Consider the following 22,046-nt stretch of genomic DNA (forward strand, 5'->3'; position numbering starts at 1 on the left):
ACTACTTACTTGGCAGCTGGTAACGCCAGAGGTCTCGGTTGTTTCCTGGTTAAGAGAGAAAAAGTCAAGATTACAAATGAGCTTCGTTTTTAGAGAAGAAGTATAAATACTCGGTCTGTCTGGTTTGTTCTTTTTTACTTACTTGGCTGATGACTTGGCCAATTTCAATTGGTTGTACCTGGATAAGAGAAAAAAAAATCAGATCCATAAATCTCTATAGTATGTACAGAGTAGGGGCAGATTTATTAAGGGTGAATTGTAAATTTGAATTTTTGAGTTGGATTTTTGCTCACAAATTTGAGTTGGGAATAATCCAAACTTGAATTTGGATTTGAGATGTATCATACATTGACCCTGGGAACAATTTAAATTTTACTGTCTGCCACCTAAAACCTGCCATGTTCATGTAGAGGTCCAGTGACCCATTTTAAAAAGTCAATAGCCTTCCTGACATTCAAGGTTTTTTTCAGCGAAAAAACTCGATCCAAGTTTAGTGAAATTCAATTTGCGTTTTTGGGTCAGCAATATTCTTTTGAGTTTTAGACTTTCAAGTTTTTTCTTAAATATCCCCCCATTTGAGTTGTGAATATACTCATATTTATTAGAGTAAAAAAAAAAAATTCACTGAAACTCTCAATTCGACCTTTGATAAATCTACTACCAAGTGTTTAATGGAAATCATATTAGATGCTAATCATGTCCATTGCGCCCAACCAACTCTGCCTGCATCAATCCCAATCTGCTTTCCTGACAGATCCCATGAGAGTATTACCAGTTTATCCTGGTTAAGAGCAATGGTATAAGAGACAGATCACTGCTCTCCTCTAGGAATATCCTGATGTCACAATGAGAGGGCACTCAACTAATAATACTTATATTAAAACAGTGGTTGGAAGTTATGGAGCTGGTCTCAGTAGCGAGAGATTTGGCTGGGGGGCTTACACTCAAGGGGGGTATTTATCAACACTGGGCAAATTTGCCCCTGGGCAGTTAACCATGGCAAACAATTAGATTGCAGCATTCATTGTTCTACTTGCAGCTGGCTTTAAAAAGCTAATCACTGATTGGTTGCTATAGGTAACTGCCCAGTGGCAAACTAGCCCAGTGTTGATAAATGAGCATCACGGAATCTAATCTAACAACTTTGATAATCACAGTAATGATGGAGATAGGGAATAAAGCGATATTGTCATGGGAAAACATTTTTTTTTTTAAAATGAATCAGTTAATAGTGCTGCTCCAGCAGAATTCTGCACTGAAATCCATTTCTCAAAAGAGCAAACAGATTTTTTTTATATTCAATTTTGAAATCTGGAAATCGGGCTAGACATTTTGTCAATTTCCCAGCTGCCCCAAGTCATGTGACTTGTGCTCTGATAAACTCCAATCACTCTTTATTGCTGTACTGCAAGTTGGAGTTAAACATCCCTCCCTTCCCCCCCTTAGCAGCCAAACAAAAGAACAATGGGAAGGTAACCAGATAACAGCTCCCTAACACAAGATAACAGCTGCCTGGTAGATCTAAGAACAACACTCAATAGTAAAAACCCATGTCCCACTGAGACACATTCAGTTACATTGAGAAGGAAAAACAGCAGCCGGCCAGAAAGCATTTCTCTCCTAAAGTGCAGGCACAAGTTACATGACCGGGGCAGCTGGGAAATTGACAAAATATCTATCCCCATGTCAGATTTCCAAATTAATATAAAAAATCTGAAAATAGATTTCAGTGCAGAAGTCTGCTGGAGTAGCACTATTAACTGATGCGTTTTGAAAAAACATGTTTTCCGATAACAGTATCCCTTTAAAGGGGTGGTTCACCTTCAAAACACTGTTTTCAATTCAGTTGTTTTTAGATTGTTCCCCAGAAATAAATACTTTTTTCAATTACTTTCCATTATTTATTTTTTACTGTTTTTCCAAAATCTAAGTTTAAAGTTGAACATCACTGTCTCTGGTGTTTGAGTCTGGCAGCTCAGTAATCAGGTGCAAACGCTAAACTGTTAAAATTTTACAACATTTCATTGATACATTTCTCAGCAGCATCTCTGGAGTATTAGCAACTATTGTATCAAGTCTAACAGCTGCCTGTAATGAAACCCAGAGATTCTGCTCAGCAGGGACAAAGCCAAGAAATGTATCAACTAAATGTATCCATTTAGAACAGTTTACAGGGTCGGCGACCCCCCTCCCAGGGCTGCTTCTGAAGGTGAAAAATGACACTTTACACTTCAATATTAGAAAAACCGTCACACATAGAAAATAGAAAGTCGTTATATCTGGTAATCTATCTGAAAACAACTAGTTGTTTGAAGATGAACCACCCCTTCAAAAAAAGGACTGTATGATACCAACTCCTTTACTGCTTACCAGGCAGAAGCTTTCTGTTGGCTCTTCTTCTTCTTGTGTCTGAGCCTGTTTAAGGAATAAAAAGGCATTAGTTTATAAAATTAAAGTCCTAGCACCCAAGGCAAGTTATCACTAAAGGTGAGTGCATGTTTAGTCTTTGGAAAAAGTGCTTTTGAGTAGATATAATTGATTTTGGATCGTAAGTTCTTTTGGACAGGCCCCTCTTTACCTTTTGTGTTGGGTATTGGTTGTATCTTTTCTTCTATGGTTAAAGAATACACCAATATATTGTACAATGCTGCAGAATATGTTGTTTTATAAATACATGTTATTAATAGTAATAATAATAATAACTAGATGGTGTCGTTTCTGAAGAAACCACAAGATGTTGGCTTTGAAACGCAAGAGGTGTTGGGGCCAGTCGCCCCTGGTGCATAGAGAGTACACAAAGTTGGTAGAATCTGGTTTAAAACTGTGAAAATTGAAGCAGATCAAATTGTACCATTAAAATCAATCCAAAAACCTGATTGGCTGTTTTTGGCTCCACCCACTTTTAAAATTTGAATCCCAGTCCCCCTGTGACCGACTGTGCCAAGTTTGATGCCCCTGCCATTAACTGTGAAAGAATGGCAGCAACTTAAATATTGACATTGATTAGCAATAGGTAACATTTGATTGGCTGTTTTAAGCTCCACCCCAGTCACCCAGTCATGGTCTGTACCAAGTTTGGGGCCTCTGGCTTTAAAACTGTGAGAATGGCAGTATTTGAAACTTTTACATTGAAGTCAATAGGTAAAATCTGATTGGCTGTTATTGGCTCCGCCCACTGTTCCTAAATTTTGACCACAGTCGCCCAGTGAGTAATTGTGCTGAGTTTGGGACACTTGGCATGGACGCCGTAATAATAGCAGCAATTTGGCGTTTTTCATTAAGGTCAATGGCTGAAATCCGATTGGCTGTTGTTGCCCCGCCCCCTTTTTTCCTAATTCTGAACCAGAGTCACCAAGTGACTAACACTTTAAGGTTTCGGAATCATGACATTTAACATGTGAAAATGGCAGCAATTTTATGTTTTTCTATTGAAAATCAATGAATGACATTTGATTGGTTGTTGGTGGCTCCACCCACTTTTCCTAACTTTGAAGTGCAAACACCCAGTGAGCACATTTGTGATATTCGAGGTCCATGACATAAATAACCTGCAAATGGCAGCAATTTTAATTTTTCCCATTTAAATCATCAAAGAAATCTGATTGGTTGTTTTTGGCTCCACCCACTTTTCCAGATTTTGATCCCGGTCCTCCAGTGACCAACTGTGCCAAGTTTGAGGACCCTCCTCCCATGAACAATCTAAGAGCATAATTGTACTCCTAAAACTCTGGGAGGAGTAGCGTTTAGAAAATTGCTAAAATTTCATTGGCTGTTGGTAGCTCCGTCCACTTTGGAGTGCCCCCCCAAATTTTCCCTGTCAAAGTCAATACGAAAAAAGGCGTCTTCAGTGGTCGGCCGCACGGGCGCAGTGGGTGGGATCGCTTACTAAAGCACAAGCAACGTACTTTGCTATAAGGCGAATAGGTGTGGAAAGTTTGGCGCTTGTACCCCTAAAAATGTAGGAGGAGTAGCGTATAGAAAATGGGGGGGCGCTAATAATAATAATAATAATAAGGATAAATAAATCCAGGGTGTGTGCAGGGAGGCTAAGGGGCTACTCTATTCTTGCCAGGAGAGAAAAGGAGAAATAATGGAGAAATGTGGCAGTTTGAGAAGAACCCGACCAAACCTTCAGTATCGTTTTTCTTTAGGATCAGTAGGAAGTGGAAATGTATCTGGGGCGGCTTTATCAAGTGTTTCTTAATGAAGCTGAATATAAATCTATAGGTAAGTAAATAACATTGTCTAAATAATGGCAAATTGTCTTATTTCTATTTCTCTTCTACAATTCTTCTCTGCTTACCACAACGATTTCATTCTGATCCAAAGATTCAGTTGATTTGATGTTTTTTTTCTGTTGAAGAATGAAAAAAAAGTTTGTATCACAAAAATGAATCTGCAAATAGGCAACAAGAATTCACTAGAGATATAAGGGGGTTATTTAATAAAACTCAAATGTATCTCATATTTTTATTTAGCCAAGTTCAACCAACTCCCATCCCTGATTTTATCTTATTTATCAATTAGACTCTGAAATAAACTAAATAAAATTGAGCAAAAACCTGGATCGTAAGAATATTTTGGATGTGGCTCTCAATTATTTGGGGTTATCACCAAAAAACCCAAAATTTTCCAGATTATTGGACAAAACCCAATGCAGATCACGATATCTTCAAATTGTAAAATGGACATTTCCTATTGACTTCTGCATGATCTCGATAAGTTTGAGATATCAGATTTAATGATGGAAGGGTTTAATAAATCATGAGTTTTTTCTCTCTAAAAATTTTAGTTTTTGCCCAAAGAACCTCGGCCTTAAAAAAATTTAGTTTAGTCAATAACTCCAGGAAAAAAAAATCATATATATGTATATATAATGAATATAACCACATTTCAAATGTACTTAATTATACTGCTAGGCAAGTAGGGTAAACTCTACATTAAGGGGCATATTTATCAAGGGTTAGAAAAATGTTTTAAAAAATCAGAAATTAAAAAAAAGAATCATTTAAAATAAAATTCCACCAAATGGCTCCAAATTGATTGTAAGAAGCCCACATGGGCTAAAACACCAATTTGGCAGGTTGAATATTCAAATTTGAATTCTCAAAGTGACAGTACATGATAAATTTCAAAATTCTAATTAATTTCAAATTTTTTTAAACTTGAATCGAATTTGGACTATTCCATAGTCAACTTACACTAAATAAACTCGAAATTCTAATTTAAAAATTCTAATTTTTAATTCGAGGCTTGATAAATCTGAACCTAAAATTACAATACATTTATATTTTCTGAACAGAATAAACTATGCCTTTAAAGGCCAAATTTATCAAGGGTCAAAGTAAAAATTCAAAGTAAAAAAATTCAAATCATGAGCTATTTTTGTGTACTTCGACTAGGGAATAGTCCAAAGTTGAATCGAATTTGAAAAAAATTATAAAAATGCAAAATTTATCATGTAACTTCGCCTTCAAGCATTCACCATCTAAAACCTGCCAATTGAATTGCTGCTTTAGCCTATGGGGGACCTCCTAGAACCTATATAGAGTAAATTGGTGATACTTCAAATTGAATTCAATGAAATACAATCTTACTTTGATTCAAACGATTTGAATACAGTCTATTCACCCGCAGGAAAAAAACCTTGATTTTTTAAAATAAATTTTGGTTGGTCTTTTTTAAAGTTTTTCAAAGTTATAGGAGTTCAAAAAATCTCCCATTACTGCCTATTTAACTTGATAAATCTGCCCCTACGTGTTAGAGGCCTATTAATAGAATTAAAATTTGTTTAGATTTAGAGATTGTCTCAAGCTCAACCATGGTGTAACTACTGTATATATAGAGGAAGACTCCCCACTTCCCCGACCAGGGGGTCTCCTTTAAGGAGAAATCTCCCCTCCCCCAGCGACTTTCCTAATTGAGAGCTGGGGGACTGACAAAAGCTGCCGAGCAGGTGGGGTGGCTGTGGGGCCCCTGTTAAGATTAAGACTATGGCATCTTACAGCAGCCCCTCTGGCATTTGCCACAAGCTATAGATTGCCAGTCTGGCCATGACATTTTTGGTCTGGCACCTTCCCTCCATGAAGGTCACAAATGAAATGGATACAGTAGAAAGAAGCGAGTCCTTACCTTGCGAAAGCAAGAAAAACAAGATTTGATTCTCTTCCACATTTTGTGAATGAAGAAATTTCTTTCTATGGAGACAAAACAAAAACATCACATTAGTCATCTCTTCCATGCACAATACCTATACACATATATATATATATAGAGAATGGATAAAATATCAGCAGCAAATGATGGTAGGCTGGACCACGTACAACACCACAGTTCAAAATCCTGTAATTCTAACTTACTCAAGACACCACTAAGGGGCAGATTTATCAAAGGTCGAGGTGAATTTTTGAATGAAAAAACTTTCAAGCTATTTTTCATGTACTTCCACTAGGGAATAGTCCAAATTTGATTTGATTTTGAAAAAAATCAAAAATTCAAATATAGAAATTTATCATGTACTGTCTCTTTAAAAATTTGACTTCCACCATTAGCCATCTAAAACCTCCAAATTGCTGTTTTAGCCTATGGGGGACCTCCTGGAACCTATTTGGAGTCATTCGGTGGACCAAAGTTTTTTTGGGGAAAAACTTCGAATTGAATTTGATCGAATGTGATTTTAATTAGATTCATAAAATTTGAATCCAGCTGAATACAGACCTATTCTATTAAAAACTGACCTATTCGCTCCAAAAAAAATACAACTTAATTTGGTTGATCTTTGTGAATTTGAATTTTTGCAGATTCAAAATTCGACCCAAGATAAATCTGCCCCTTAAATATTCAATTTGACCCTTGATAAATCTGCCCCTAGACGTTCAATTGTTTTCTTAAAAAAACTCCCATTTGAGTTTATTGCGCATATTTGAATTTATTACAGTAAAAAAATTCACATAGATACTACCTTTGATAAATCTGCCCATAACAGTCTTATATTCCACATAGTACCAGTGTTAAAATAGTTTTGAAATATGTTTTCCTTCTAATATCAGGAGTTGTACTCACCTCAGTCGTCTGAAAAAGAATGAGAAAATCTGAGCTGCTGCTTGAGACCTTAACTCTGCCTATTATGACATCACACTGTGCATTGTGACATCACAAAGGCAGCCCAGGTGTGGGCGGGATCATATTACAAGTGCGAGATTCCCACCATTGTGACATCACACGTGCAACCCGTGGTGGGAAATGTAGGTCAGTGATGTAGATAAAGGTTGGTGGGTTGAGTGGATTCCAAGTGAAGTATAAGTGTAATAAATATTTAATGGATTTCATTATCCACAAGCCCCCACCTAAAATAAAAGTAGGGAATGTGGCAATATTGTCTGTAGCGCTGAGCCCCAAGGTGATGGCACCCAAGAGAGACCCCCACTTGCCCCCAACCCCCGCTCATCCCCCAGCATCCACCTGCAACTTGTGCACCAAATCCCCCCACAGCCAGACAGCAGTTGATGAGTTGGGGGGGGGGGTTGAGTGGGCCAGAGCTACAGAAGGGCCAACATTAGGCAGACATAAGAGGTACATCTCATGCCTCGTACTCCCCAACCATTGCACCCCTAACCTAAATATCTGCCTCTTCTGCCCACCCCTAGTTCCAGCCCAGATTTTGTGTTTCTAATATACAGTGACCAAGCGCAACAGCCTCCTTCAAAATCCTACTAACAAATTCTAAATGATTCCCAGTAGCACCAGCAGTGTCTAAGCCCCACAGTAACAGTATTTATAACATTCCTTTTGCTCATATTTGTACCCAACGATCCCGACTTGTACTCACCTCAGTCTCCTGACAAGAATGAGCCAATCTGGGCTGCAGCTGGACACCTTCATTCTGTCCATTATGACATCACATGACATCACAATGACATCACATAGGCAACAAAAGTCAACAGAAGTACATAATGATTGGTGGGCGGAGTTATAAATACACTGGTGAATTAATGCCATAAAGAAATGATGTATTTGACATAACCCAATAAAGTGTAAGCTCTTCATCCCACTAAGCGATTAGACAGCACAGATGTCCCTACTGTTACTGTATAACTCAATAGAACTGTAGCCTGTGTATGTTTATACCTTGTAAATCACTGAGTACAATTGTGTCGCTATAGAAGTAAATTCAGAAATACTTGATAATAAACTGATTTCAATTGATATCAACACTTTATTGTTACAACTTGTTGTCCCAGCATTTTACTACATTGCCAGTGTTGTAGGAAATTTTGGGTTTTGCTGAAAATGTGACAAATGTGACTTTTCACAGTGTAAAAGGGATTCCCCATGGAGTAGTAATAATGAGCTTTAGTAACTGATCTAATGCTCCCATTCTCCTCTCTTCTATCTCTCCTATAATATGGATATGGCTCCTATCAGCCAAAAATGGTTTCCACCCCCACAGCTGTGGCTAATTCAGCTCCCACTCTGGATGGGGGGTTCCCACAAATATGATACCTAATGAAAAAGTTAAAGTATTTTGCATATTTTTATAGAGGACCTGTTACCCAGAATGCTCAGAACCTAGGTTATTCTGGATAAAGGATCTTTCTGTAATTTGGATCTTCATACCTTACGTCTCCGTAGTTTGGAGCTTTCTGGATAATAAGGTTTCTGGATAACGGATCCCATACTTGAATGGCTTAAAAATATTTCTGGAATTAAAAGTCAATTTGAAAATCTATAGAGTTATAAAAAGTCATTTAGTTTTTGTGCTTAGGGACTCACCAAAATAATAGGTGTAACAATGTGACTATAAGTCCCAGTTCATAATCAGGTGATTCTTTTTGCTTCTGTTAATAGAATAGTTTATTCCATTTACCCACAAAATATTTACAGAATTGTTTTCCTATTTGTAACTGTGCGGAACTAGAAATAGGATCATTCCTGAATCATCACTATGCTATCTATACTATCTATGGACTGGGGCTCAGGTAGTAAGTACAGGGCCCCATTGCCCCAAAAAACTGAGATTTTTCATAGTCGGCCAATTGACTCCAAATAAGTTCTAGGAGGTCTCCTATAGGCTAAAACAGCAATTCACAAGGTTTTAAATGGCGAATGGTCAAAGTTTTAAAGGGACAGTACATGATAAGTTTCAATATTCAAATAGTCTAATTTTTTTCTAATTCAAATCTCATTTTGGCCTATTCCATAGTCAAAGTACACAAAAATAGCTCAAAATGTGTTTTTTTTTACTGTGAATTTGCAATTCAACCCTTAACAAATCTGCATAATAACATAATCCGCACGGACAAGTTATCAGATAGACTAGATGTGCGGTGATACCGGTGATATGCTGGCAAATCACAAACCATTTACCCATGTGGGGTGTAGAAAAGATGTCCCAGGTGTCATGTAGCGGCAAGATGTGCAGCTTGGACAGTGGAAGCCTCCTGACTTCAACTCTGATAGCCAGGGGTTTCCCCTTTAACTGCAGAACAATCTACAGCATCAGTTTTGACCAACAAATCTCAAAGGTGGTCCCTCGACTATAGCTAATCATGGCTGGTTCAGGCAAAATATGAGACAAATCCATATCGGCACATATTATATTCCAATGTCTCTTGACTGTCTCACCCAAGACCTTAGTTCCGGGATGGTACCTGGTACTGAACACCAGTCCCAGTTTGGGACCCAAACCAGGACTGGTGTTCAGCACCAGTTACAACATTTGAGTTGTCACATTAACTATGTTACGTTTGCTGAATTTTCTGTTGGATTATGCTTGTTTTTATCTATATTTTCCTCCAATGTTAACCCTTCTCCTGTATACACTGAAGAGCATGGATAAGTGAATAATCTGCAATGTGTATGACGGGGTAGACTACCCGAGTGTGTTTATAATTGACCAGGGTAACCACTTGTGGGCGGGAGTATTTATATCTATAAAACTCTCTTTGCATACACACACATTAGGTCTTGACAATGGTCTTAGGTGGAGACTGAAACGTTGACCTGTACTATGTTTTAATGATGTATTAAATAAAAGCTACATTTTTTAACTATTTTCTATACTCTAAATCATTTTGTATGAAATGCACATTTTGATAGTACTTCAAGTACAAGTCTTCAGGGCAGATTTATCAAGGGTCAAATTTTTCTAAAGTTTTCTAAACAGTTTCTAAAAACTCCTCAAAAATTACCAATCAAAATGAATTAAAAAATAATATATATAACGATTGACATATGATGGGTCGTTTTGTACTTTTTTTCAATGATTCTCTCTCTTTACCGGAGTTTGTATGTTATCGTAATTTTATATTCTTTTTGTTTTATTTTTTTTCTGTAATGTGGATTTATATTTGGTGACTTGCATTTTCTGAAGAACTGTAAGTGTATGAACATTTGTTGCAAGTCAATTTGTACTTGTTTGAAATTTCAATAAAGATTATTGAAAAAATAAATAAATATATATATATATATACACACACACACACACATCTAGGTTCTATCTAAATGTACATTTCATAAAAAAATTAAATTCAAGTATAGATGCACACCGAGATTTGAAAATAGTTAAAAACTGTTCTTGTGTCATAATCTTGTATCCATATATAATGTGATATGGATAATACAGGGTTAAAGAGGGGATATAGTAGATAGGGATACTACAGGGTTCAATGGGATAAAGCAGATAGGGATAATACAGGGTTAAAGGGGGATATGGTAGATAGAGATAATAATGGTAAAAATGGGGAATATAGTAGGAAGGGCTAATACAGGGTTAAAGGGTCAATTGGGGAAGATAGCAGATAGGGATAATGCATGATTAAAGGGGGAATACAGTAGATAGGGATAATACAGGGTTAAAGGGGGAATATAGTAAATAGGGATAATACAGGGTTAAATGGGTGAATTGAGGAAGACAGTAGATGGGGATAATACAGGGTTAAAGGGGGGAATATAGTAAATAGGGAAAATACAGGGTTAAATGGGTGAATTGGGGAAGACAGTAGACAAGGGTTAATACAGGGTTAAAGGGGGAATATAGTAGATAGGGATAATAGGGATATAGTAGATAGAGATAATAAGGGTTAAAGGGGGAATATAGTCGATAGGGCTACAACAGGGTTAAATTGAACATAGTAGATAGGGATAATACAGGGTTAAAGGGGATATAGTAGATAGAGATAATACAGGGTTAAAGGGGGATATAGTAGATAGGGATAATACAGGGTTAAAGAGGGATATAGTAGATAGGGATAATACAGGGTTAAAGAGGGATATAGTAGACTAGACATTAAGCCCGTTAAATTAACGGGCACTAGAACATATGTAGAAAATTCGCCAGAGACGGTCCGTGGGGCACACGCGCAGTAGCACAATCCCACGGACACAGGGACTGGTATTTTATATTGACTGAAAATGGTCCATGTTTAATGTCTATTGCTCCTACATTTACATTTGAAAATCCCTATAACAGACAGCAAGGTCAGTGCTTTGGCAGTGGAATTATAACTACACAGCCCTTGTTACAATCTTACGTACATCTTCCTAATTTAGAAAACATTTCCTCCCAAGGCAGTGAATGCCGAAGGATAAATGGGGGAAGCTATGGAAGGTTATTTCATATGTCACTCTGAGTTGGTGTCTCAGGGCACCTTTGGTAGCAATTAGTCTTTGGGGAAAAAATTCCATCGATTTTCACCTTTAATGTTGTGTAGTAGAAACATACGATTAGCCAGGAGTCTTTTATATAGTCAGCATATTTCTACCCAGAAACTGCCTGTAACAGATCTCTGTCAGTCAATTGTTGTAGAGAATAATTCATTAAAGCAGAAGGAAAGTCTGTTTGTGTGATGTTAGAGACAGAGAGTGTGTGTATGTGCTGCTGCTGCTGCTGCTGAGTGAGTGAGTGAGTGAGTGTGTGAGTGAGTGTGTGAGTGTGTGAGTGAGTGTGTGAGTGTGAGTGAGTGTGTGAGTGAGTGTGTGAGTGAGTGTGTAAGCCTTGGTGTGATAGATTGTACAGAGTTTCCATGTATTTTCCACTGTATTATTCTCCATTGTAATATAATGTAAAGCTGAAACAATTGCAGTTGTTTTTGGGTTGCAGAGATTTCTGAATTGCAAGTGAGGTAACAGACAAACTTTTCCTCCCACTATGCTTGTCAAAAGGGACGTTGCCTTCACAGCCCTTTATAAATCCTCAGCACTCGTGGCACATTTTTAAAAAAATCGCCTAATTTACACAGGGCCAAATGACTACATATGCGTACGAACAGTACGCCCTAAATATTCTCAGAAAGTGACACCGCTAACAACTGGCGCTTGCCAAGTTATTGGTGAAATGTCAGCGGCCCAGGAACACTGGGAGTTGTAGTCCTACTGATGACGAAACTCAGGGGATAGGTCTAATAAAAACTACAATTCCCGGGAAGCCAGCGTGATTCCCCTTGCGGAAGCTTGGCCGGTGTCAGTGCGCATGATCACACTTGTTCGTTGATCCATACGGGGGCAAGAGGCCTGAGTGGGGTTACAGCGCTGTCCCGGGGACTAATAGACATGCCAACGTTTTCTATACGGCGATTGGCACAGGTACGTGGCTTAGAACACAGGCTGCGCTGCTAAAACACTGCTGTCCTGCTGGGAGGCGTGAAGCTGAGGAGCTATGGGCTGATTGTGATGTTATCCTATCGGTCCGTGGAGCACATGCGCAGTAGCGCATTTCCACGGACACAGGGACTGGACGCAGAGACACTTGCACTTTATTATATAGGATAGGGATAGTACAGAGTCCTGCACAAGTCCATTTCTTGAGTCCTGAACCCGACCCGCACCCTCCAATCTGCAACCAAGACCCGTAACCCGCATTCTTACCCTCTTGGACCCGCTACCCGACCTGCAAGTACCTTATCCGCCACCCAGACCTGCGACCTGCTGATCCTTAAAGAATCAGGAAGTGCTGTCATCAGAAGTAGCTATGATCTGGAAAAAAAGGCGTAAAACAGGAAGTGTTGTCATTGTACACCGAAAGTGACATCATTGGAAGTAGACGTGCCCAGAATAAAGGAGCAAAGATTGATATTGAAAAGACCTGCGTCCCGACCCGCATCCTGCAAACATGCAGAACCGCCGACCCGCGGGAGGGATATAGTAGATAGGGATAATACAGGGTTAAAGGGGGATATAGTAGATAGGGATAATACAGGATTAAAGGGGAGTATAGTAGATAGAGATAATACAGGGTTAAAAGGGTAATATAGTAGATAGGATAATATAGGGTTAAAAAGGGGATTAGTAGATAGGGATAATACAGGGTTAAAGGGGAAATATAGTAGATTGTAATAATACAGGGTTAAAGGGGATATAGTAGATAGGGATAATAGATGGTTAAAGAGGGATATAGTAGATAGGGATAATACAGGGTTAAAGAGTGGATATAGTAGATAGGGATAATAGAGGGTTAAAGGGGATATAGTAGATAGGGATAATACAGGGTTAAAGAGTGGATATAGTATATAGGGATAGTACAGAATCCTGCACAGGTCCATTTTTGGGACCCGAACCCGACCCGCACCTTGCAATCCGCAAACCAGGATCCGTAACCAGCATTCTTACCTGCTTGGACCCGCAAGTACCTTATCCGCAACCCAGACCTGCGACCCGCTGACTATCAAGAATCAGGAAGTGCTGTCATTATAAACCAGAAGTGACATCATCGGAAGTAGCTATGATCTGGGGGAAAAGACGTAAAACAGGAAGTGCTGTCATTGTAAACCGGAAGTGACATCATCGGAAGTAGTCGTGCCCAGAATAAAGGAGCAAATATTGTATTGAGAAGACCTACGTCCCAGCCCGCGTTCCGCAAACACGTAGAACCGCTTGACCCGTGGTATACCCGAATCTGCGAACGTCTTCACACAAACCGCAGGGTACCGCAGGTTTTAACCCGCTGGCAGGACTCTAGTACAGGGTTAAAAAGGGATAAATAGATAAGGATAGTACAGGGTAAAGAGGGATATAGTAGATAAGGATAATACAGGGTTAAAGAGGGATATAGTAGATAGGGATAGTACAGAGTCCTGCACAAGTCACATTTTTTGGGTCCCGAACCCGACCCGCACCCTCCAATCCGCAACCAAGACCCGTAACCCGCATTCTTACCCTCTTGGACCCGCTACCCGACCCGCAAGTACCTTATCCGCCACCCAGACCTGCGACCTGCTGATCCTTAAAGAATCAGGAAGTGCTGTTCATCAGAAGTAGCTATGATCTGGAAAAAAAGGCGTAAAACAGGAAGTGTTTGTCATTGTACACCGGAAGTGACATCATTGGAAGTAGACGTGCCCAGAATAAAGGAGCAAGATTGATATTGAAAAGACCTGCGTCCCGGCCCGCATTCCTGCAAACATGCAGAAACCGCCGACCCCGCGGTATACCGGTATCTGGAATTTCTTCACAGAACCCGCAAGTTACCGCAGGTTTTTGCGTGTAACCCGTGGGTACCCGACCCATCTGCAGGACTTCTAGTACAGGGTTAAAGAGGGATATAGTAGATTAATGATAAAGAGGGAAATAGTAGATAAGGATAGTAAAATGTTAAAGAGGGATATAGTAGATAAGGATAGTACAGGGTTAAAGAGGGGATATAGGTAGAAAGGGAAAATACAGGGTAAAGGGGGATATAGTAGATAGGGATAATACAGGGTTAAAGGGGATAATAGTAGATAGAGACAGTAAGGGTTAAATGGGGAATATAGTAGATAGGGCTAAAACAGGGTTAAAGTGGTCATTGGGGAAGATAGTAGATAGGGATAATACAGGGTTAAATGGCGGAATATAGTAAATCGGGATAATACAGGGTTAAAAAAGGGATATACAGATGAAGCACTTGGATTTGTGAGATAAATGCGTCATGACTCATGGTTAATTGAAGAAACTGCGTTATCTAAAGTCATCTTAACTCATTTAATGCATTTAACCTTTCCATTAGCATACCCAAAGCACCATTGTGAACAATGGTGAATGCTTTAATTTAGATGGGATGTTGTGACGCAGTTTCTGTGTTAAATGAGATAAATGGGATATCTGTGTTTAGTTATTCTGTGTCAAACAGACAAACCAAAGTGGCTGCATCTGTAGAAGATAGGGATGATACAAGATTAAAGGGGGATATAGTAGATAGGGATAATACAGTATTAAAGGGGATATAGTAGATAGGGATAATTCAGTGTTAAAGTGGAATACAGTAGATAGGGATACTACTAGTTTAAAGGGGATATAGTAGATAGGGATAATACAGGGTTAAGGGGATACAGCAGATAGGATAATACAGGGTTAAATGGGATATAGTAGATAGAGATAATAAGGTTAAATGGGGAATATAGTCGACAGGGCTACAACAGGGTTAAAGGGGTCAATTGGGGAGATAATAGATAGGGATAATACAGGGTTAAAGGGGATAAAGTAGATAGGGATAATACAGGGTTAAAGAGGGATATAGTAGATAGGGATAATACAGGGTTAAAAGAGGGATATAGTAGATAGGTATAGTAGAGAGTCCTGCACAGGTCCATTTTTAGGACCCGAACCCGACTCGCACATTGCAATCCACAACCAAGACCCGTAACCCGAATTTCTTACCGCTTAGACCCGACCTGAAAGTACCTTATCCGCCACCCAGACCTGCGACCAGCTGACCATCAAGAATCAGGAAGTGCTGTCATTATAAAACCGGAAGTGACATCATGGGAAGTAGCTATGATATCTGGGGAAAAGGCGTAAAACAGGAAGTGCTGTCATTGTACACCGGAAGTGACATCATTGGAAGTAGACACGCCCAGAATAAAGGAGCAAATATTGATATTGAGAAGACCTGCGTCCCGGCGCGCATCACGCAAACATGCAGAACCGCCGACCGCGCGTATACCCGCATCTGGAATTTCTTCACACAACCCGCAAGGTAGCACAGGTTTTTGCGTGTAACCCGCGGGTACCCGACCCGTTGCAGGACTCTAGTACAGGGTTAAAGAGGGGATATAGTAGTTAGGATAATACAGGTTTAAAGAGGGGATATAGTAGATAGGGAAAATACAGGGTTAAAGGGGATATAGTAGATAGGGATGATACAGGGTTAAAGGGGATATAGTAGATAGAGACAGTAAGGGTTAAATGGGAAATATAGTAGATAGGGCTACAACAGGGTTAAAGTGGTCAATTGGGGAAGATAGTAGATAGGGATAATACATGGTTAAATGGGGAATATAGTAAATCGGGATAATACAGGGTTAAAAAGGGATACAGTAGATAGGGATGATACAAGGGATGACCTGCGACCAGCTGACCATCAAGAATCAGGAAGTGCTGTCATTATAAACCGGAAGTGACATCATCAGAAGTAGCTATGATCTGGGGGGAAAGACGTAAAACAGGAAGTGCTGTCATTGTACACCGAAGTGATATCATTCGAAGTAGTCGTGCCCAGAATAAAGGAGCAAATATTGATATTGAGAAGACCTGCGTCCTGGCCCGCATCCCGTAAAACATGCATAACCGCCGAACCCGCGCGTATACTCGCATCTGGAATCTCTTCGCAGAACCCGCAAGGCACCGCAGGTTTTTGCGTGCAACCCTCGGGTACCCGACCCGCTGCAGGACTCTAGTACAGGGTTAAAGAGGGATATAGTAGATAAGGATAATACTGGGTTAAAGAGGGGAAATAGTAGATAGGATAACACAGGTTAAAGGGTTAAATAGTAGAAAGAGGTTATATGGGTGAAATGAAGAATATAGAAGATAGGGCGAATACAGGGTTAAAGTGGTCAATTGGGGAAGAATAGTAGATAGGGATAATACAGGGTTAAAGAGGTGAATGAGTAGATAGGGATAATACAGGGTTAAAGGTGAATATAGTAGATAGGGATAATACAGATTAAAGAGGGGATATAGTAGATAGGGATAATACAGAGTCCTGCACAGGTCGATTTTTTGGGACCCGAATCCGACCCGCACCCTGCAATCCGCAACCAAGACCCGTAACCCGCATTCTTACCCGCTTAGACCCACTACCCGACCCGCAAGTACCTTATCCACCACCCAGACCTGCGACCAGCTGACCATCAAGAATCAGGAAGTGCTGTCATTATAAACCGGAAGTGACGTCATCGGAAGTAGCTATGATCTGGGGGGAAAGGCGTAAAAACAGGAAGTGTTGTCATTGTACACTGGAAGTGACATCATCAGAAGTAGACGTGCCCAGAATAAAGAAAACAAATATTGATATTGAGAAGATCTGCCTCCCGCAAACACGCAAAATCGCCGACCCGCAGGTATACCGGCATCTGGAACTTCTTTACACATCCCGCAGGGTACCGCAGGTTTATGCGGGTAAGGTATGGGTACCCGACCCGCTGCAGGACTCTAGTACAGGTTAAAGAGAGATATAGTAGATAAGGATAGTACAGAAGGTTATAGTAGATAAGGATAAAGGATAGTACAGGGTTACAGATAAGGATAATACAGGGTTAAAGAGGGATCTAGTAGATAATGACAAAGAGGGATATAGTAGATAAGGATAGTACAGGGTTAAAGAGGGATATAGTGGATAAGGATAGTACAGATAGTGTACAGGGTAAAGGGATATAGTAGATAAGGATAGTACAGGTTAAAGAGGGATATAGTAGATAGGATAGTACAGGTTAAAGAGGACTAAGGATAGGTTAAAGAGAGTTAAGGATAGTACAGGGTTAAAGAGGATATAGTAGATAAGGATAGTACAGGGTTAAAGAGGATATAGTAGATAAGGTACAGGGTTAAAGAGGGATATAGTAGATAGGGATAGTACAGGTTATATAGTAGATAAGGATAAATACAGGGTTAGAGGATAAGGTACAGGGTTAAAGAGGATATAGTAGATAAGGATATACAGGGTTAAAGAGGGATATAGTAGAGGGATATACAGTTAAAGGGATATAGTTGGAGTATCAGATGATTCGGGGTTAAATCCATGTTTTAGTCTGATCCAGTGGCAGGTACAGTAACTGTTTCACTGCTGGAGTTGGGTTCTCGGTACAGTCCTGGGTTCAGGGGGGGACAAGTCCAGTCAGAATGTTCTTCCAAAGATCCTCAGAATTATCTCTGGATTTAGAGAAATAATAGTCCATTTCTGTCCCAACAGCCCTGAAACCACTGGGAAGGGAAGAGCGTGATAATGAGGTGCAGGGACAGGGCTATTCACTAATGATCCCCCTAATCTTTTGCCTCATTACTACTTGTGTCTCCCCCATCAGCTGCTCAATCCCCGGGTGTAGGGGAGACTTTAGTGAGAGGAAAATCAGAGAAGTTGCAGCAACAGGACTAGAAGAGAAATGACTTTATTGCACCTCAGAATCAGCAGAGCAGTTTCATAACCGAACACCAGGGGTCACTGTTCCACACAAGTCTGGGGATGGGAATTTATTGGCTCAAATCAACTGACACAGTCGAATGAAAATCCCATTTGCAGCTGCTCCTGAGTCTTCTAATGAACATTTATAAGAAAGAAAACATTGAGTGTGACCCTAGTGATAAGTGTTAGTCCATTCCAGGCCCGGACTGGCAATCTTCGGCTTTCTGGCAAATGCCAGAGGGGCTGCTAATAAGTCCCATAGAAAGTCGTAAAGGTTCCGAACCTCATGATTTCCAACATTATAGAGAGAATTCCTGTAGCACTTACTGAGATGGGCAGGTCTGTTCTTGTGGGTAGTGGTGCCCTGGCCAATTGCTAGGGATCACTTTGTTGGGAATAGGGTGTAATGGCAGGAATAGTACTTACCTCCACACGTGCTTCACTAAGTCCTTACAGAACGTATCAGTAGGCAAAGGAACTGGCACTCGGTGCTTTAATAAAGGAGAAGCCAATGAATAATGAATGGCAGTCAGTGCCGCTGCCTGTAAATGATTCTGTTCATTATCTGTGCAATCATTTATGTTCTCTCGCCTCCCAAAGAGACATCATTTTGCTCAGGCGATCGCCATCCTGAATTCCCACGGCTGTAACATCCTAGAACAGTTCTCCAGAAAGGTGAGTGCATTAATAGGCGCCTGAGGGCAGACACCCCCAGAGTTGACTCTGCCCATTAAAGTCAATGGGACACATTTGGAGTGTGTGAAGGGTTTTCTTACATTTTGTTGAGTAAAAAAAACTTGAATTTTGTCATCTTTACATTCAGACTATAATAATTAACCCCTATAATGGTAGCCTTACAGACTTTGGTTTTTAGAGGGTCAGTGACCCCCATTTCAGAGCTGGAAGGCCAGAAAAGAAGCAAATAATTCAAAAATGGAAAATATAAACAAATGAAGATTTAATGCGAAAAACTACATAAACTGGCCATTATGTAACAAACTAAAAGTTAAACAAATAAACTTGAAAACGAACCCCTTTAAGAGAGAAAATGAGAAAATATTTGGTTTTTTCTAGTAGAATATGATGAAGTAGAGATATGATGAAATCCATCCATTTTCATTATGTTTTTTACTCGTTGATTATTTTTCTGGCTTACCTGACAGTGGAGGAAGTTGATGGATGGTTTGGTGGTTGGGGGAGTTGATGGAATTCTCCCTCGTTGCTCAATCACTTGTTCTTCCTGTTAACATAGAAAAGTAAAAGATCAGGAACAATATTTGCTATATCCTCTTAATTCCAGCACAATTGTGGCTTGCCACTCCAAGGGACATTTACTAAAGGGCAAAGTGGCATAAATTCGCCAGCGTAGATGTCATTTCGGCACTTCTAGCGATTTACTAATTGAGTAGTTGGTGTAATTTTCGCCAAGGAGATAGACTCTGCGCAACTTCGCCCTCTAACGCCAGGACATTTCGGCAGTGTTACTATGCAAATTATTTTTCAAAGTTTTTTGATATTACGAATGTTACTCTATCTAATCTAGTGCAATAAGAAGTAGATTAGAACTCCTTCAAAAAATAGTTGGAAAAAATTTTTCTAAAGTTCCCATAAAACGCTGGTGTTTTTTACCCTATTTAAAGGGGATTGACTTTGAAAAAAAGATCGTAAATGTTTCCCCTTCCCATTCTATATTTACTAACATAGCCACCCTTAAACTATACAGTGGGCACATGTGGTAGGACATTATACAACCTTTATATCATTTTATTAAGGGTTCCCGGCCTGTGTAGTGTAATGTATTTGCGCAAGCATATACGCCCCATTGTACTTTAACTGCACACTTATGCTAATTAAGCCAACACTTAGAGTAAATGTCCAACTGCTTGAGGCGTAAATTTTCGCTGGCGTAAATTTTGCTAGATGTTCATTATACCCTGTGCGCAACTTCGGATCTTTTGTGAATTACGCATTTAACCCTGGCGAAGTGCTGTGATGGTGCCACGGAAGCCGGCGCTGGCGAATTTTAACAAGTTGCATCTGCTGCAATTCAACATGATCATAAACTACAGGTACAACTTGAGCCTTCATTTATAGCCCCTGCTGCATTTCGAATTGAGTTATGGGGACAGGGGCCAAAAGAAAATAAATTTGTGTGATTTGATTGGATAGGGGCCTAATGAGTTGGGACCAAATAAGTTTAAATGATTAATTTATAAATGAGCTCAAACCTGAGCACTTCCTCCGGCTCCTCCTCATTTCCCAGATCCTCTTCCTCTGGGCTTGCCTGGCAGTTGGTTGAGTGCCAGATGTTCCTGGTAAATAGAAAACAATTAGGAAACATCTTTCAAGTGAAGAAATTGATTAAAAGTATCATTAAAGAACAATTATATCACATGCATTTAGCTCCTCTAAAGAAGTGGTTGGAATTTATAGGGGGGAACAGGAGCCTATAGAGAACGTTTGTGGATCTTGATGGATAGGGGCCTGAGTTGAATCCAGGATTCGTTCGGGATTCGGCCCAGGATTTGGTTTTTTAAAACAGCTATGATTTGGAATTTGGCCGAATCCTTATGCTCGCAGAACCGAATCCAAATCCTAATTCTTCATATGCAAATTAGTGGTCAGGAAGGAAATACGTGACTTTTTTCACAAAACAAGCGAAGTACCATTTTCCCTTTTCATACCAATTTGCATATCCCAAATTAGGATACGGTTCTTGGCAGAGTTTTTTCGCATAGAATTCTGGGGGTTTCTACCGGAATTCCAAATAATGTGAATTCAGTGCATCCCTTATTAAAAACATGTTTTATCACATACTATTCAGCTCCCTGGGAAACTATAATATTAGTAATTTTATTGGTTTGTAGAGTCAACTCAGCCTGAGTAGAAATATGAGAAATCCATCTCAATTCTTTCATTATAGTTTTTTACTCTTTGCATATTTTCTGCTTACCTGACAGTGGAGGAAGTTGATGGATTGGGTTGGTGATTGAAGAGGGAGTTTGATGGAATTTCTCCCCCTCGTGCATCATCACTGTTCTTCCTGTTTAACACAGAAAATAAAGATCAGGAAAAATTTTTGCTATTTTTCTCATAATTCCAACACAATTGTGGCTGCACTCCAATGGGACATTTTACTAAAAGGTGAAGTGGCTAATTTAGCCCGTAAATTCACCAGCGTGATGTATTTTGGCACTTCACTGGCGTTAATTTCGGCAGAGAGGAGACTCTGGTGTATTTACTGAACTTTAACTCTATCGCCAGACTTGCCTTCCCAACCTCAGAACCAGGAAAGTGCCAATAACAGATAGGACTAACCTCAAAAAATTGGTATGAAACTTGTAAGTCCCAAAAAAATTGCCTGGCCGTTTTTTCCATTGAAAGGGTGATAGACTGAAAAAGATTGAATTTTTTTTGGGGGGGTACCCGGGCAGTCCCCTACTATTTACTAACCATTATGGCACCTAAACTATACAGTGGGCACATGATGGTAGGGCAATATAACAACTTTAATATAATTTTATTAAGGTCCCTGGCTCTTGTGTAGTGAATGTATTTGCTGCAGCATGATACGCCCATTGTACTTTAACTGCACACCGATATGCTTAATAGCCAAAACAGCTAGCCGCAATATTCAAAACTGCTGAGCGTTTGTCGTAACTTTTCAAGCTTC

The 22,046-nt window shown here is 39.7% G+C and overlaps 1 protein-coding gene and 2 long non-coding RNA genes across 3 annotated transcripts in view; 1 reads left to right on the forward strand and 2 right to left on the reverse strand.

Annotated features, from left to right (window-relative positions):
- Positions 1-22,046, reverse strand: part of LOC121399761 (serine/threonine-protein kinase pakA-like) — a 137,955-nt gene that overhangs the window by 99,577 nt on the left and 16,332 nt on the right. The gene's annotated exons all lie outside the window — the stretch shown is intronic.
- Positions 142-4,315, reverse strand: LOC121400081. Its single transcript, XR_005965541.1, has 3 exons — positions 4,304-4,315; positions 2,371-2,415; positions 142-178 (listed from the first exon to the last, which is right to left on the reverse strand). It is a non-coding gene; the product is annotated as an uncharacterized LOC121400081 (long non-coding RNA).
- Positions 16,862-17,833, forward strand: LOC121400078. Its single transcript, XR_005965538.1, has 3 exons — positions 16,862-16,889; positions 17,542-17,599; positions 17,791-17,833. It is a non-coding gene; the product is annotated as an uncharacterized LOC121400078 (long non-coding RNA).

Source organism: Xenopus laevis, chromosome 2L, assembly GCF_017654675.1.
Source record: "Xenopus laevis strain J_2021 chromosome 2L, Xenopus_laevis_v10.1, whole genome shotgun sequence".
Classification (NCBI taxonomy): domain Eukaryota; kingdom Metazoa; phylum Chordata; class Amphibia; order Anura; family Pipidae; genus Xenopus; species Xenopus laevis.